Here is a 14,949-nt window from a genome sequence, read left to right on the forward strand (position 1 = left end):
CTAATTGCAGAGTGTCACTCTCCTTTAAGCGTGTGTGTGTGTGTGTGTGTGTAATGTGAATCCAGTGTGCTCCTTTACAGTCTTTTCATCTGGTTTTAATTGGAAAGGCAAATACATATCAAGCCGACATTTGACTGGTTCCATTCAGTAGCCGATTTCGCTCCCGCACTCTGGCCGCAGTGTTTCAATATATGCGGTTATTAAAGCTTGTCAAAGGACTGTTTCCTTTACTGCTCTTCATTAAAGCTTAAACTGCATACATACCATACGTACGTTCCAGTCGCCTTTTTTTACATTTATTTTTTAAGGGAAGTTGCATTTTCGGGCCAAAAGCGCTCAAGCCCTTAACGCAGCCCAGATGACGTGGGCTCTGCTTTTTGTTGTTTCTTCACTCTTTCTCACACTTTTGCTTTTTTTTCTTCCTCCTTTATGGCTTCCTGTCACCAACGAACCATTTTGCAGTAAAATTATGATTAAGAGTGACTACATTCTAATTTGTCCTCCATGAGATTGTATGAAATGCATTATCATTCATGTAGCACACATGTATCAAAGTCACGGCCCGGGGGCCAGATCTGGCCCGCGAAAGCAAATCATGTGGGTCAAGTTCCATGATGCTTGCTGAAGTCTGAACCAAAAATTTCAAATTGTCTTATGTAATCCACAATAACAGTCATTATTCTTGACTTCTGATTTTAAAACTAGTTATTCATCAATTTGTTGTGCGCTGTGTATGTAATATGTGGAGCGGATGAAACATTTATATGGTTTCCCAAAAACTCATAACGGGCCCTCCAAGGGAAACCGTAACTACAATGTGGCCCGTGACCAAAATGAGTTTGACACCCCTGATGTAGCATAAAGTGGCCTGCTAAAGACCCAAAACGACAAAAAAGAAATAAATAAATCAAATATTTGAAAAAAATACAGCCCCATTGCTCTATCTTATTTCCGTCTGCACCATTCCCTTGCACCAAACGGTAGATTCCCGTCCGTTCGCTCCCTGTCTTCCGATATTCAAATGTCCTCGTTTTTTTGCGGACTTAATGGAATTGTTTTTTTAAGAGCTATTAGCATAACACTGTGTTTTCAATGTCGACATGTTTTTGGTCCAAACTGTCTTTTCTCAATTCTTGTGGTGTTAATTGTGACATAGAAATACATAAGATTTTTTTATTTGTTTTTAATTAGCAGAGTTTGCCAAGGTACCGGTCAGTCACAGATGAAGGGAAAGTATGTATCATGCAATATAGGTCCTGTGGTTCTTTGGGTTGTGGTGGTGGTGGTGGTCTGACTCTTGACTGACTGCGCTCCCTTCGCCTCTGAAATAAGAGTCTTGGCTCCAGGCTGCCGACTTCCTTAATAAGGAATGACATTCTTTGTCCCTGCTTCAGACATACCTATGAAACTGATGCGCCTCTCTTTGTTTAAAAAAAACAAAAGATTTTTTAAAAAGCATCAGTTCATGCAAGACTTAAAAGTTATTGACGCCTAAGCATGGTCGTGCCATGACAACATGAACTTTCCATGTTTAAAGAGTCTGCTAATATTTTTTAAGGGTAAATATTTTCCTCTCCAGACTTGAGCTAGCGAGAGGCAACTGCCTTGGCAGGGCCACAGGAAATCTGAGCACCATGCAGGATCTGTCCTCAGTTGGCACCCAGCGTGGGCTGCGCACGACTTTGGCCGCACAAGTGTAGAATTAGTCAGACGACGCAACCCTGTGGATGTGCCGCAAAGTCACCCAAAAACAAGCGCAGCGACAAAATAATCATTGTTTTCCAGATCATTTTTAGCTTTTGCCCGACGTCAGCAGAAAGGATCAGCAAAAAAGAGTGGCATGGCTGTCAGCTGTCCACGTGAGGTCTTTCCAGCACAGTGTGGTCACTAATTACAGCTGCTTCTAGCCCAATTTTTTCCTAAAACTCCTTCGCCTCAATTTTCGGGACCCGGCAAGCCGATCCCTTGTGCAGATATACCCCAATAAACTTTCAGATCTTTTAATATTGCCTCCAAGTAAACAGGCAAATGGCAACGCTGATTTAGCCCCGGCATCTATACTCTCTACTCCTTGTTTTGACAAAATGGGCTTGGTAGTCAGTGAATAATAAATGGAGAGTCAGCCACAGTTGACATCTTGATTGATTGAGATCTTGAAGACTTATAAGACCAAAAAAAAAAAAAACAGGGACAACAGCCACATAGAGGAATGTTAACCAGCCAGCCTGAACGATGACGATGCAACACATTCGGAGAAGCGAGGATATTTCCCATCCACAGCCGTACTTGCTATTATCCGCTACAGGAATAAATTGCAGCGAAATAGTCGTCTCGTGCCGTTCGGTTTTCACCATTAGCTAATTTCGCAGATTTTTTTTCGTTCACAGTGTTATTAGCAAAGCTTTCAAGACACCTTGCGATTGTGACCGAGTCAACGCTAGCTCGTCGGAATCCTCTGATTACATTGTCGGAGCAGCGCAACTGATAGTTGTCGGGGATAGAAAAACTTCTTTCTAGGTGGCGATTATGCAATGCTCCTGTCTCATCTGGCCAAGGGATTGATTTAAAAAAAACAGAAGAACAAAGGCTATAATGTCACATTCTGATGCCCCCATGATTTCTGAACGATACCTGAACCGAAGTAATCGACATACAGTGACTTATGCCACACCCTTTATTAATACTTCGTACGGAATTGGGACGCCATGTGATACTGCAGATACAGTACACGCTTGCAGGTATTGCGGTCGTCCACTTTAATCCGCCAGCCCCGGGCAGAAACTCAAAGCCTCTCAGCGCTGTCATCTTCTGTTAATGTTAATCTCGAGGGGATGCCGGCGTCGCAACGAGCTAACCGACTGTCTGAGACCCTCAGACGATATTTTTCGGTGTTCTTGCTGCTCAAGTGACTTGGCCCAAATTTGTACACAAGTTGAAACGTTGCTAAGACACTCTCACGATTAGATTGAATATTTGTATGGACAACACTTTCTAAAGGCATACGTGCAGTGAAAAACAGGAAGCGAGTGTTGTCTTGTGCTGTACCGTATTTTCCGCACTATTAGGCGCACCTAAAAGCATTCAATGTTCTCCAAAGTCGACAGCGCATCTTATTTATGAATCAATATTCTGATTTCTTGGACATGGAATTTTCAATGTTCTGTAAAGCGCTTTGTTACAGCTTCAGCGGTTGTGAAGGCTCTAAAAATAAAGCTGCATTGTATTACCTTTAGCCCAGCTCCCTCTAGTGGATGCACAATGTAATCGCAGCCACTATTGTAGCTTCTTTTCTCCGCGCCTTATAATGTGATGCACCTTATATAATTTTTTTTAAAAATAGGCCATTCATTGAAGGTGCGCCTTATACTACTCCGAAGCGCCTTATAGTGCGGAAAATACGATACTCCTTTTTCACGTCGACATCTTCCTGTTTGAACGTGTCACACTGCCACCTAGATGATCGTGTTGCAGCCGTCGAGCAAACTTGGCGAAAAGGAATTTAGCACCATTTTCTCAATCTTAGCGGAGGTCTCTGTGCTGAAAATGTACTAAATCGGTTCTGCCATGGGAATCGTAAAAAGGAAAAAAAAATCTGGCTAAAAAGTGACGCCTGGAATTCATTTTCCCACTGAGATGTTGTTGTCCACATGACATGCAGTTGTACATCCAAAGAACCGGGAAGCTGCGGTGGAGATTGAGTCATTCAAATCAGATTCAAGTGTTTTGTGCAAAAAAAAAAAAAAAAAAAAAAGGCCACATGCTGCAGAGCCCACAATTGAAAAGACATTTTTCAAATCTGCAACATCAAACATCGCAAAGACAATGTGCAAATTGGAAACCAGTGTGTGGAAAATGCACGCACAGCAAGTGAAGTCATTCTCCCCCCCCCCCCCCCCACCCTTTTTCAAGTCAGTCAGGGTGCCTCCGCATTTGCCAATAACTATCCCGATGGTTATTGATTAGGTGCCAGTCGGCGCCAAGACACAGCTGTTCGACATCAATGGGCAAGCTTTCGGTTCAGGTCGAAATAAGTGTTCCCATTATTCATACCTACGATGGAAAGCGAGCTCGCAGTAAGGGACCGTCTTCAAATATCTCAAGAATTTTGAGAGAAGATTATGGTCTCCGAGGGAGAGCTCGGCGTTGGCAGAGGACGAGCCTGCTCGCACATGCGAGCCATCTGCCCGAGTCTTTTTTTGTTTTGTTTTGTTTTAGCATGAATCGTTAATTCCAATCAGCGTTCCCGTTTGTTTGTTTACTTTGCCCTGTTTTTTTTTTTTTGGTAGGCCGTGAGTCATCACGTTTATGTTCTCTCATTCCCGTCATTTCCCCTGCGGTCGCTGAGTCAGGAAATTAAATTTTAAAAAAAACTTTGTGTAAAATTCACTTGGAGTTGAAGCAGTGCACCTGAGCAATTGTTGCGGTCTTAACCATTGGAAGATGGCGGGTTGCTCTTGATCATGCAGTTTGTCATTACTAGTTGCCGATTGATTTTACTTTTACGACAGAAATTCATTGATTTGAAATGATATTCCCAACGGTCTATCCTCTTCACTTTATTTTTTCAGTTTCTCTTTTAGGATCTGGATGTAAATGTTCATTTTTTTTCGGTGCGTGTGTGTGCAAGGCTAATTGAAAACTATTGGCAACCAGTCCAGGGCGCATACCCACATGCCCCCCCCCCCCCCCACCACCACCACCCAAAGTCAACCAGGTGAGCCAACTCACTTGTGACCCGTGAAATCAAAAAAATGCAATCAGCGACTTTGACTGTGTAGCCACATCTCGTAAATATCCATTTCACTTTCGGATCCAGTCGAATTTGCTCGTATGGATGAGTGGAATCCGTTTTGTACATCACAGAGCGGCCTATAGCTATTCGGTTTGGGGTTTCCACTCTTAATTTTTGGTGGTTATGCGTCCACAAAAATCACACAAATACGCCATCACGCATTCTCTCGCTTGTGAATATTGTGCTCAAATCGAGAACACATCGCAGACGTCTGTCGTCACTGCCACCGCATTATTTTCCCCGATACTGAAACAGATATCCGGTGGCTTTTTTTTTTAAAGCTCTTACTTTTTTCAGACAGCTCTGCAAGAAAGAATTGGAGGGAGCGGGGCTAAACTTGCAGTTTTTTGTTTCTGCTTGCTTTATCAAGTGAAATATGGCATCCCCCCCCCCCCCTAAATCCACTTATGATTGTAACTAAAGATATGACTGTTTTTTGTGTGATTAGCTGTTGGAGCATGTGGCCAGTTTGGTTATAAGTGCGTGGGAAGATTTGTCGTCCCGGTGTCTGACCTGCCTGACTTGCAAATAAATGACTTACCGGTACTCAGACAAGTACTTGATCTGAAAGTTCTCATAATTCTTTGGGAAATTAGTGAAGAATCGGTCAAATATTTCATTTAATGGTGACTTAGGTTAAACACTCGTCTTGAAATGAGAACCAGATGATGCGACAAAGAAACAAAATGGCCTTTAACCTCCGATTTTTTTGAATGCGCATTTCTACAAACCTTTGAATGAGTTTTTTCGTTTGCGTGCTGCTGCACCATTACCATCACGGAAGTGTTCGTTTTATGCGCAGTGCAGCTCACACTAGCTGGTCGATCCCACGTTAAGGTACCTTGAAGCACAAATGTAAAACTTGAGACCAGAGGAGCCCCGCCGTATCATTTCTTTGGGGTGGCCTATGAAATCAAAACAATTTTTTTTTTTTTTGCTGGCTTAATGCTAACATATAATGCAAAATTCCATTGAATGCTAACGATTAGCATCGATGCTCCCAATTTTAGAACCTATTCTCTACAGAAGAAAAACCCCACCCCAAGAACACTGGATGGAGAAGCCCAGTGAATTGAATTGTTGCATTAAATCAGTGTTCACAAATGCTTTATTTACTGATGAAGATGAGTTTGACATCGCTTCCTTAAAGTAACCCGCAAAAGAGCAAATTTGACATCCAAAACGCCACCTGCATTTTTAATTTTTTTTAAACCACCAAACTCATCAAAGCGACGAATTATGCCGGTTTCGGTTTGTGATTAATGACCGCTGGATCAGAGTGAGCGTTGAAGAATCCTGAAGGCTGTAATTTGCAAGAAGGGGAAGCGTAGCGCTCCTATGTTTTTTTTTACGGCGCTTCACACCGGCTATCCGGTGCGTTATTTACGATCGTGACAGTTGAGGCCGCGTGGGAGGAGCTGGCTTGTTTTTTTTTTTCCTTCGCAGAGCCACGAAGGCTACACAGCGATCTGGAACAAATTGAAATAAACGATCGAGCTAGGGCTGGGTGGGGGTAGATAGTCAGTGAGTGTCTTTTTAGGTGGGTAGGAACAGCACTTGTAAACAAACTAATCGCAGTGATGTATCTGGAAACGAATACGAGACACAGTTGTTGGATCATAAACAATCCGAGACCTCCTCTTCCAGTTAACTGTCAAGCTGTCGCTCCGGGCGTGATGCGACTTGATGTAATATCTTCCAATCTGACTGTTGTTAGCATTTAAAGCCACCGGTTGTATCTTGCTGATGTATGGTTGAGAATTCTGAACTCAATGATGCGGGTGAGGATAGCCGACTTAGCTGCGTACTTGCTGACACAATAGCCGCTCAACATTGCCAAAGAACCGATAGATGAGGAGCGACCACAGTGAAGCACACGCTGAACTTTGAAGACTCGCTCAGCTACACAGCACCAGGGTCCAGATCCGCCTCACCGAATGATTTAACGAGGCTCGCAACAATAAATTATGCGCTTGGACGCTCTGCGTTTCTTCCGAAAGTCTGGCCAATCGTCTTCACTTTTGTGATGCTAATCGACTTTTCTCGCAATCAATTGGACGATAGTTGAATGCGCCGGTTCCCTTGACTTTTGATTTCAAAACGTTCAATATACCTCAATAATCCTGAGTTCTAAGTCAGAATTCATGATGTCACACCCGAAGCGACGCCTCTTAACTCATTCAGTACCAGCCAATTCTGGACTAAGTCTGAAAAGACGTTTGAAAACGTCTTTGGGAGTGAATAAGTTAAAGGCACACGACACGCCAATACCGCAGTGGGTGTAACACTTGTGAGGCTTTATGAAAGCTGTTTATTTCTTCAGAATGGTATTTTTTTTGTTTGTTTTATATTTTTCGAATGTTTTTTTTTGCAGTGCATAACTATTTTTCCTAAATAAACAAAAGTGTTTTTTTTTTTGTAGAGCTGAAACAAATTTGCTGAGATGTGAAACGTGACGGCAACAACGACGCTAATGCTTGCCCTTGTTAATTGTACAACGGCACAAGATTGCTCCGTCGGACCGATTTGTGCATCTCCATCGGGCATCGCAAACCAATTAGTGGGTGGAAAAAAAACAAAAGCGTGCGTCAAAGAGTTGGCAGCCCGTTCCTTCAGTTCCTTATCTTGCAAACGATTCCCGCCATGCGTTCCTTGTTACTGTATTTGCAGGAGTCTGAGTTCATCCGCTGAGGGGAAACAAAATGTCCAACGACAATATCAACACATTCGGATCATGAGCCCCTTGGCAAGTAGGAGCCATGCTTGTCATTGAGACGATTTTGTTGGCTTTGGTGATGCATCTCCATCTTGTTTTTTTTTCGTCAAATATGAAAATTGTAAAAGTATGTCTCCGCTCTTCAGTTTCAATTATTCATTTTTATCAACACCAGTCAGAGGCACAAGTATCAAACCACAGGACCCCTAAAAAAAACAACAACCCGTGACCTCTTTGACCTTAAAGAGTATTTCAGTTGATACGCGGCCTCGGTTTCATCGCGCTCTCGTTTTTTGATGCGATGACATTTTTTTTTTAAAGTAGCGAGCAAGCACAATCCTCTAATTTGATTGAAGCCATATTTTTCAAAGCACCGAGTTACCTTTGTCCTCGTCGTCACCCCATCTCTCGCTTTGTCACTTTATCCCCAGATGTCTGCTCACCAGCTGTGCTCAGATGGCTTTTTCAAGAGTGAGCATGTACTCACACACACACACACACACACACACACACACACACACACATACTGAGTCACACAAACACAATTGCGAGGCGTCCAGATCTATTGTCTTCCATGTCTTCAAGTCCTTATCTCCTGCGCTGACGTCAATATAAAACAGATGCCTCTTGGCTCTCAATTGACCGCAGACAAGCACGACTTGTGGTCAGCGGAGGTTAAGAATTTGACTCTGTGTTTTTCACCGCTAATCGGATTAGTTTTTGCGACTAATATGAAAGTGATTAGATTGCGTCCGCTTGCTTGGCACGCAGGCTGGAGTTGCGTGGCGGGACTCGGTTGGTTTGTTGATGTTTCATCACTGCGGGATTCATCGCCAACTATGAAGGTCTACGAGTGGAACTGTCTTTGATCCGGTTTTGTCATGGTCACGTTTTGTGAGTGTCCAGCAGGTGGCAGAGGCGTTCCCGGTTCTCCTGCTGCGCACCTGCCTGGCATCACAATTATTGAGACGATTTAAGGACTTCATGGACCCATGACACGGGGTTAGAAAATGTTTGAATTTGTGTATTAATGTACGGAAAAGCAGCAATAATAATAATAATAATAATTAATTTAACTCTAAAAATTCAAGTATGATATTAATTGATGGAGATGAAAATATGTTTGCTATAATTACAGCAAATTATGTAGTTATCATAAACGTAGGATATCGTTTCAATTTTTTTTATTTTAAAGTATTTTTGTTTTTATTTTATTTTGGTCAAAAATATATTTTCAGTCGAAGTGTTTTTAATTTTTTTTTATAATCAATTAGAAGAATCTTGTTATGACGCAACCACAACAGCAATGGTCATCTTCAACGCTTTGTGTTTAGTTTCGTCTACCAGCAAAGATTTCAACACTAAATTCAAGAAAACCCCCATCTGTATTTCTTCTTTGATGTGGAGTTAGCGAACACAAGCCAGTCTTGAGTCTTCACGTTTTTCACCTTCACAACGGTGCTCTGTGCAATGCGGCGTTTCCATAGTGACGGGAGAGGATGTTTTGATGCCAGCCGGTCCAAAGCAAGTCTGTCTCAGACGTTATGCAGCGATGGTTTGTTTGACTTACGACGATGACATCATCGAGCATGACATTGAACTGTGTTGTTCCCGCTCTGTTCCTACTCAGGTCAAGCTTGTCCCAAGTCAACTGCTGAATTCCCCTCGTGTTGACATGACAATTGGCGATGCGAACGAGTAAAATACTTTGCCTTTATTCTGTCCTCACCTCTGACCAACTGGTGGGTTTTCTCCGGGTACTCCGGTTTCCACCCGCATTCCAAAAACATGCATGACAGGCTAATGGAACACTCAAAACTGTCCCTAGGTGTGCTTGTGAGCGCAAATGAGTACCACATAGTTCTCCGTCTTTGCTTTGTTTTCAGCTAAATTCTTCAAACGCATACAATGCATTTCGAATCAAATCCCTAAACTCACTTCACATGGTCCCTAAATATCAGGTGAAGATTCTTGTTGTGCCCTCACCATCTCTCTGACCTCATGCGAACCATTACAAGCGATGGAAAAAAAAATCTGTCAGATAATTCTCACTTTTGATAAAATAAACATCACCATGCAATTAATATTTCCACTTTTCCAGAAAGGCATCTGTTTTCCAGTCATAGCAATGACTACTCACCAATATTTGATGAAACACCCCCCCCCCCCGCACACGCACACAGCTGCCACTAGCTCGCTCACGGATCACGCGTATCGCACGCCTCCCATGAATGCGGCCGCTTACGTCGGTCAATAACGGACTGACGCGCGTGAAGGTAAACTCAAGCGAAAAAGCCTTTTGCGGCTGCCAACATCTTTAGAGTTACGAGAGAGAGAGAGAGAGAGGGAGAGATAATTTAGGGTGATGCCAGTTCGACGCAGGTCACGTTTAAAGATTTAAGTATGGAAATAAATAAGTCGTTCCGATTTTGGGAGTGTTGTTAACCTCGCTCTGTGAATATTGCCAGCGTCTGCTTCCACTCCAAAACTTCACAGAAGGGAAACGGGGGTCAACTTCGAAGATCAGTCAATTTACACAGCTGGTTCCTGGCTCACGTCGACTCGTGGGGAGTGACCTGATTAGGGTCGCGCGTCCTCCTCCTCCTGTGCAGTACACGCATGCCGAGTTACGTTAACGTCATGGGTGGTTCACGTTTCTCAACCGCGCGTGACCGGATCGTTTCGCATCGAAAAATATCCGCGCTTTTTGCTTCATGGTACAGTTGTAGCTGGGATCTAACTGTGACCTCCTCAAAGAGCACTTAGGGGATTTATTGCGCACCCCATTACAGATACTTCAAGCTTTATTTCCTGTCCACGCGGCCCATCTGCAGAGCCCGGCGTTGAGCGGCACGTGCGGATATCGACGATTGTTGTAAACACGAGCCTATAGCGGCATAGCTTGTCGTCTTTCTCAAGGCCGCTCGCTGACTCCATGCGCCTAAGAGCTCTGCTTAAACATATCCAGCTGTGTTTTTGGCAGGAGTGGAAATCGGTCAGGTGTGTTTGCTATTATGAAGTGATAATGAATGTCATTACGGCCAGGTGAAGAACAGGCGTGCTGGTTGAGAAGAGTTTGGCACTTGACATCACGTGACGCAGCGGGAGCGTGAGAGTCGGCTTGTTGCCTGAACTTGTTAGTTGATGAGCTTGAGGACCAAAACTGAAGTCTCCAGTGGGTACTGAAGTTGTAATCTCGCCATCACAGCCTGCACGGCGTCACTTGCGTTGGCTACAAGCTCAAGTTTGAATATAAACAAACAGATTCCGTTTTCTAACAACTGTGAGGTTGATTAATAGTTAGTAGGTTCATTCATTCATTTAAAACTATAATTCGATGTATATACTGTATGTATTTTCAATTGTCCTTATTTAACTGATGCGTTGCTTTCTTAAGCCATAACATGACTGATCGGCACTGTTAGACATACAGAAAAGACCCTCCATGAAAGCTTAAGTCACAGGTGTTAAAGTCGAGGCCCGGGGGCCAGATCTGGCCCGCCACGTCATTTTATTTGGCCCGCAAAAGCAAATCATCGATGTCAACTTCCATGATCCTTGCTTAAATCTGTCCCGAAATCTCAAATTTTCATACGTGATAAATAACGGTGACATTTTGCAATAATTTTGTTACCCTATTGATACTCACTTGAGCAATAATCGAACCGGTTTCAACACTATTGAGCCATCATTTTTTTGTGTACAAGTAATAATCTGATGTTATGATTAAACATTTATTCGGTTTCAATGTCTTAACGGCCCTCCGAGTAACTCCAAAGTGGCCCGCGACAAAAACGAGTTTGACACCCGTGGCCTAAGTATTTTTCAAATTAAAATCGTCTTAAAATAAATTGTATTTATACAATGATAGCCAGACCAGTCATACTATTAATGATACATGCCCCCCAATTTTCTATCCGTTTTCTGAAAAGGTATTTACAGAAAAAAAAATCCAATATCTAATAAAAGTTTTCTTATCTTATATTTAAAGTGTATTAAATAAGTGATTACAATTGTTTTAATGTCAAATTGTTCCGCAAAACATTGCTTGCACCCTTTACAAAAGTCTTATGATGGACAGTTTTGATCGCCCTTTTTTTTTCCCCCATGGCAAAATTTTTGTTCCCCCAACAAAAGAGAGGTTATCCAGCGTCCCGAAACCGAAATTCTTGTTTCGTTGCGCTTTCCAGCAATAGCAGTCATTCTTGACTGAAAAATTATGTCATTAAAAAACTATTACCTGCACTGCCTCAGGAAAAAAAAATGCATCTCTGTGCATGATATGTTGCGAATTAAGGTGCCACCATGAAGCCGACTCGTTTTTGCCATGAGAACTGTCTCCGTCAGGAAACAGAAAGTTCCCAAATGGGACCTTGCCTAATTCCCAGCTGTCTGAATGTATAAAACTAAAATCCAGTTTCCAGTCTTACTCCCTCCCTCACTCCCTTCCTCTCTGGACAGCTTCTGTATGCTCGCGTCTCCTTCCAGTATTTGCCTTCACTATCCGGCACTGTTGACGCAACCCTTAATCCACACATGCCTCAACGCCACCTATGGACGCATACATTTTTGACTGACAGCGATACCTGCATGCTTTTGCGTAAAGGGCTGAATCGTGTTTTTTTTTTCTTGCACAATGAACACACGGATCAAGATAGTTGATGAGATCCAACTCGCGCCCACTTTTCTTGCTCAATGTGTCCTTTTTTTTATGGAGGCATGTAGTGAATCCTGTGGGAGATGTTTTCCAGACACACAGTTGGCAACAAAAGAAAAAAAATCAAAACGAGAGATCATCTAAACTTTTTTTTGTAAGTTTTCTGTGACCACACTCGTGTTTGTGCGAGTGTGTCCATTGGAGTGCTGCCACGATCGAATATTTTTCGAAACCTTTTATTCCATCGATTAATAGAATAATTGGATAAAAATGTCCTTTGCATTAAAATGTAAAGCATTTTTTTCCGATTATTATTAATACTTATTGTTCATATGGTGTTGCTTGATGATGAAATAAAATCAAAAGGATTCTATTTGAAATAGCGTTAGCTAAGCATTCACACACTGTTAGCTAACGCTAATGTGCGCTAACACCACAGCTCTGCTTACCTCTTGGCTTTAGCATTTTGAAATCGCCTTGTCACGTATTTCGAAAACAGATACTGTATTGTTCTTTTCCCTTTAAGGCTAGTAGTTTATGTTATGGACCCCAAATGAGAGTAGTTAAGGCACATTTCTACACGTCGTCAGCGCTTCTCACCTCCCTCCACTACATCCAGTCAAAAGGATTTTCTTATCGCACAGTGCGCCAAGATGTCACTGCAACAAAAAAATAAAAATAAACACAAACATTGTGTTCATGAGAGTGGATGCATGGCTCTATTGTCTTTGGAAGAACATTTGAAAGATAATGATAATTGCCACAATTTTCTGGATAATTGGCTGTTGTTCACCATTTGCTGAGTCACCACAAAGTTACTACCTAAAAATGGGTGTGAACTTCTTAAACCGAGTAGCATCTATTCATTCTCATGTATTCGGTGAGTGGGAAAGTTTCATTGTTTGTCCCTGGGAAAATGATTTTCAATCATTGGTGTGAACTTCTTTCACTCTGTGACATCTCTTCATTGTTATCAATTTGTTGATGGAAGAGTTTCATTGTGTGTCTCTGGGAAAATAATTTTTAATTGCTTCTTAATTAACATTGATGTCTTTGGGCATTTTGGAATAGAAGTATCATGTAACACACAACAGGTGCAATCTCAGAGATTACATCTCATTCTCACGTACGTCCATCCATCCATCCATTTTCGGATCAGCCTATACCAGCTGTTTTTGGTCAGTAGGTGGGGTACACCCTGAACTGGTTGTCATTGTCCCGCATTTACTGTAATTCCCATTGTACAATCATAACGTAGATTTTTTTTAAGTAGAAGTTGCTTCACAAAAATTGAGCCATGAACATGAGAGCTCGTTACCCCCACCCCGAAAAAAATTATTGTTCCCTCATTGTGGGCATGTTGGGAAATATCCTCTGAGCACACTGCTTCACTTAGACCATTCAGAACGTTTTTCAAATGTGCTGTTCGGTTATTCAGCCTGCCCCAAAAAGTGCAGTAGGACACCCCAGTGTGTTAGGCAGTACAAGGAAAGAAGGTTTAAAATACTGCATAGCACAGAGTCAGCTCTGTTCTGTTTTTAATGTCATGACATAGGAGACTGTGTGTCTTGGTTGATCTGACTGCAGCATTTGAAACAGTAGACCACATTATTCTATTGGTTCATTTGTAGCAATAGGTGGGCATGAGTAGTAGCGCTCAAGAGCGGTGAAAATCATACATGGCAGACAGAACTTTTTGTGTTTAGCCTTGGTTGCTCCGAGTTCCGCTTTGCACCGCCCGTTGTATGGCGCTCCACTGGGTTCTGTTTTGGGGCCCCTGCTGTTTTTTTTTTATTGTATTTGCCATCTCTCGGTTCCATCATTAAGGCCACATTTGTCCTGTGAGGTAACCTGGATGGCACTGAATTTCTTGAATTTCAATGAAAAGATAACAGAACTTTCTGGATTTTGTCCGGGTGGCTACATGGCTATTCTTTTTCCTCTGTCACAAAATCAATCAAAATAGGTAGGCCTCTGATTGCACCCGATGAAGCTTCTCAATGCTGATGTCATCATTATTTTTGCTTCAAATCCATCTCTCTCTCTTTCATACACACAAAGAACCTCATTAAAGACTCAACACGAAGCAGCCACTGACACGTCCAACATGCAACATATTGAAAGGATCATTTTCAAAAGTAACTTTTTGAATAGAAAAAAAATGTACGGCTATGTCAAGAGAGGTGGAGGAGAAAAAAAGTGAGAAAGTTCATCGCGGTGTAATGGTCGGAATGTGGGCTAATATGAGCTCAGACTGCGCCATGCTCACACGCTCGGTTCTTAAATTAGTCGTGCTGTTACCTGATCAATGGCTTCACTTCCTTATTTGGAGCTTTACTTCCACCGTGACGTGCTCCATTTACATCTTAAAAGAGAGCTATGATTTAAGTGGTTACATGGATACAAGCCACCTAAATTACGCTTTTGGCCACAAATTGCTGCAGCATGTTGGCACGCTTTGGGTACGAGTCATTGGCGAGTTTAAAAACGAAGGCTGCCACTTGCAACCTCAAAACAGAACGGTTATTTTGAGCCACTTTCGAGAAACCAGGCGTAGAGACGGCTATATTTGGCATATATACGACTGGGTTTTTCATCATCATCATCTTTTTTGTTGTCTTTGTTATTGCTGCGTTTTCTTTGCCCTAGCACATTGACCTTATTTTCTGCAGATTTTCGCGCGTACTCGGTCAAAGTCAACAATTTGAAATGATGCTTAAAAAAAAGCCTGTGCTAAGCTGAAGTGAGGGTTTATTTCTGCTTCCTGTCTTAATTGTATTCATT

This window comes from Hippocampus zosterae, chromosome 19 (assembly GCF_025434085.1).
Source record: "Hippocampus zosterae strain Florida chromosome 19, ASM2543408v3, whole genome shotgun sequence".
NCBI classification, from domain to species: domain Eukaryota; kingdom Metazoa; phylum Chordata; class Actinopteri; order Syngnathiformes; family Syngnathidae; genus Hippocampus; species Hippocampus zosterae.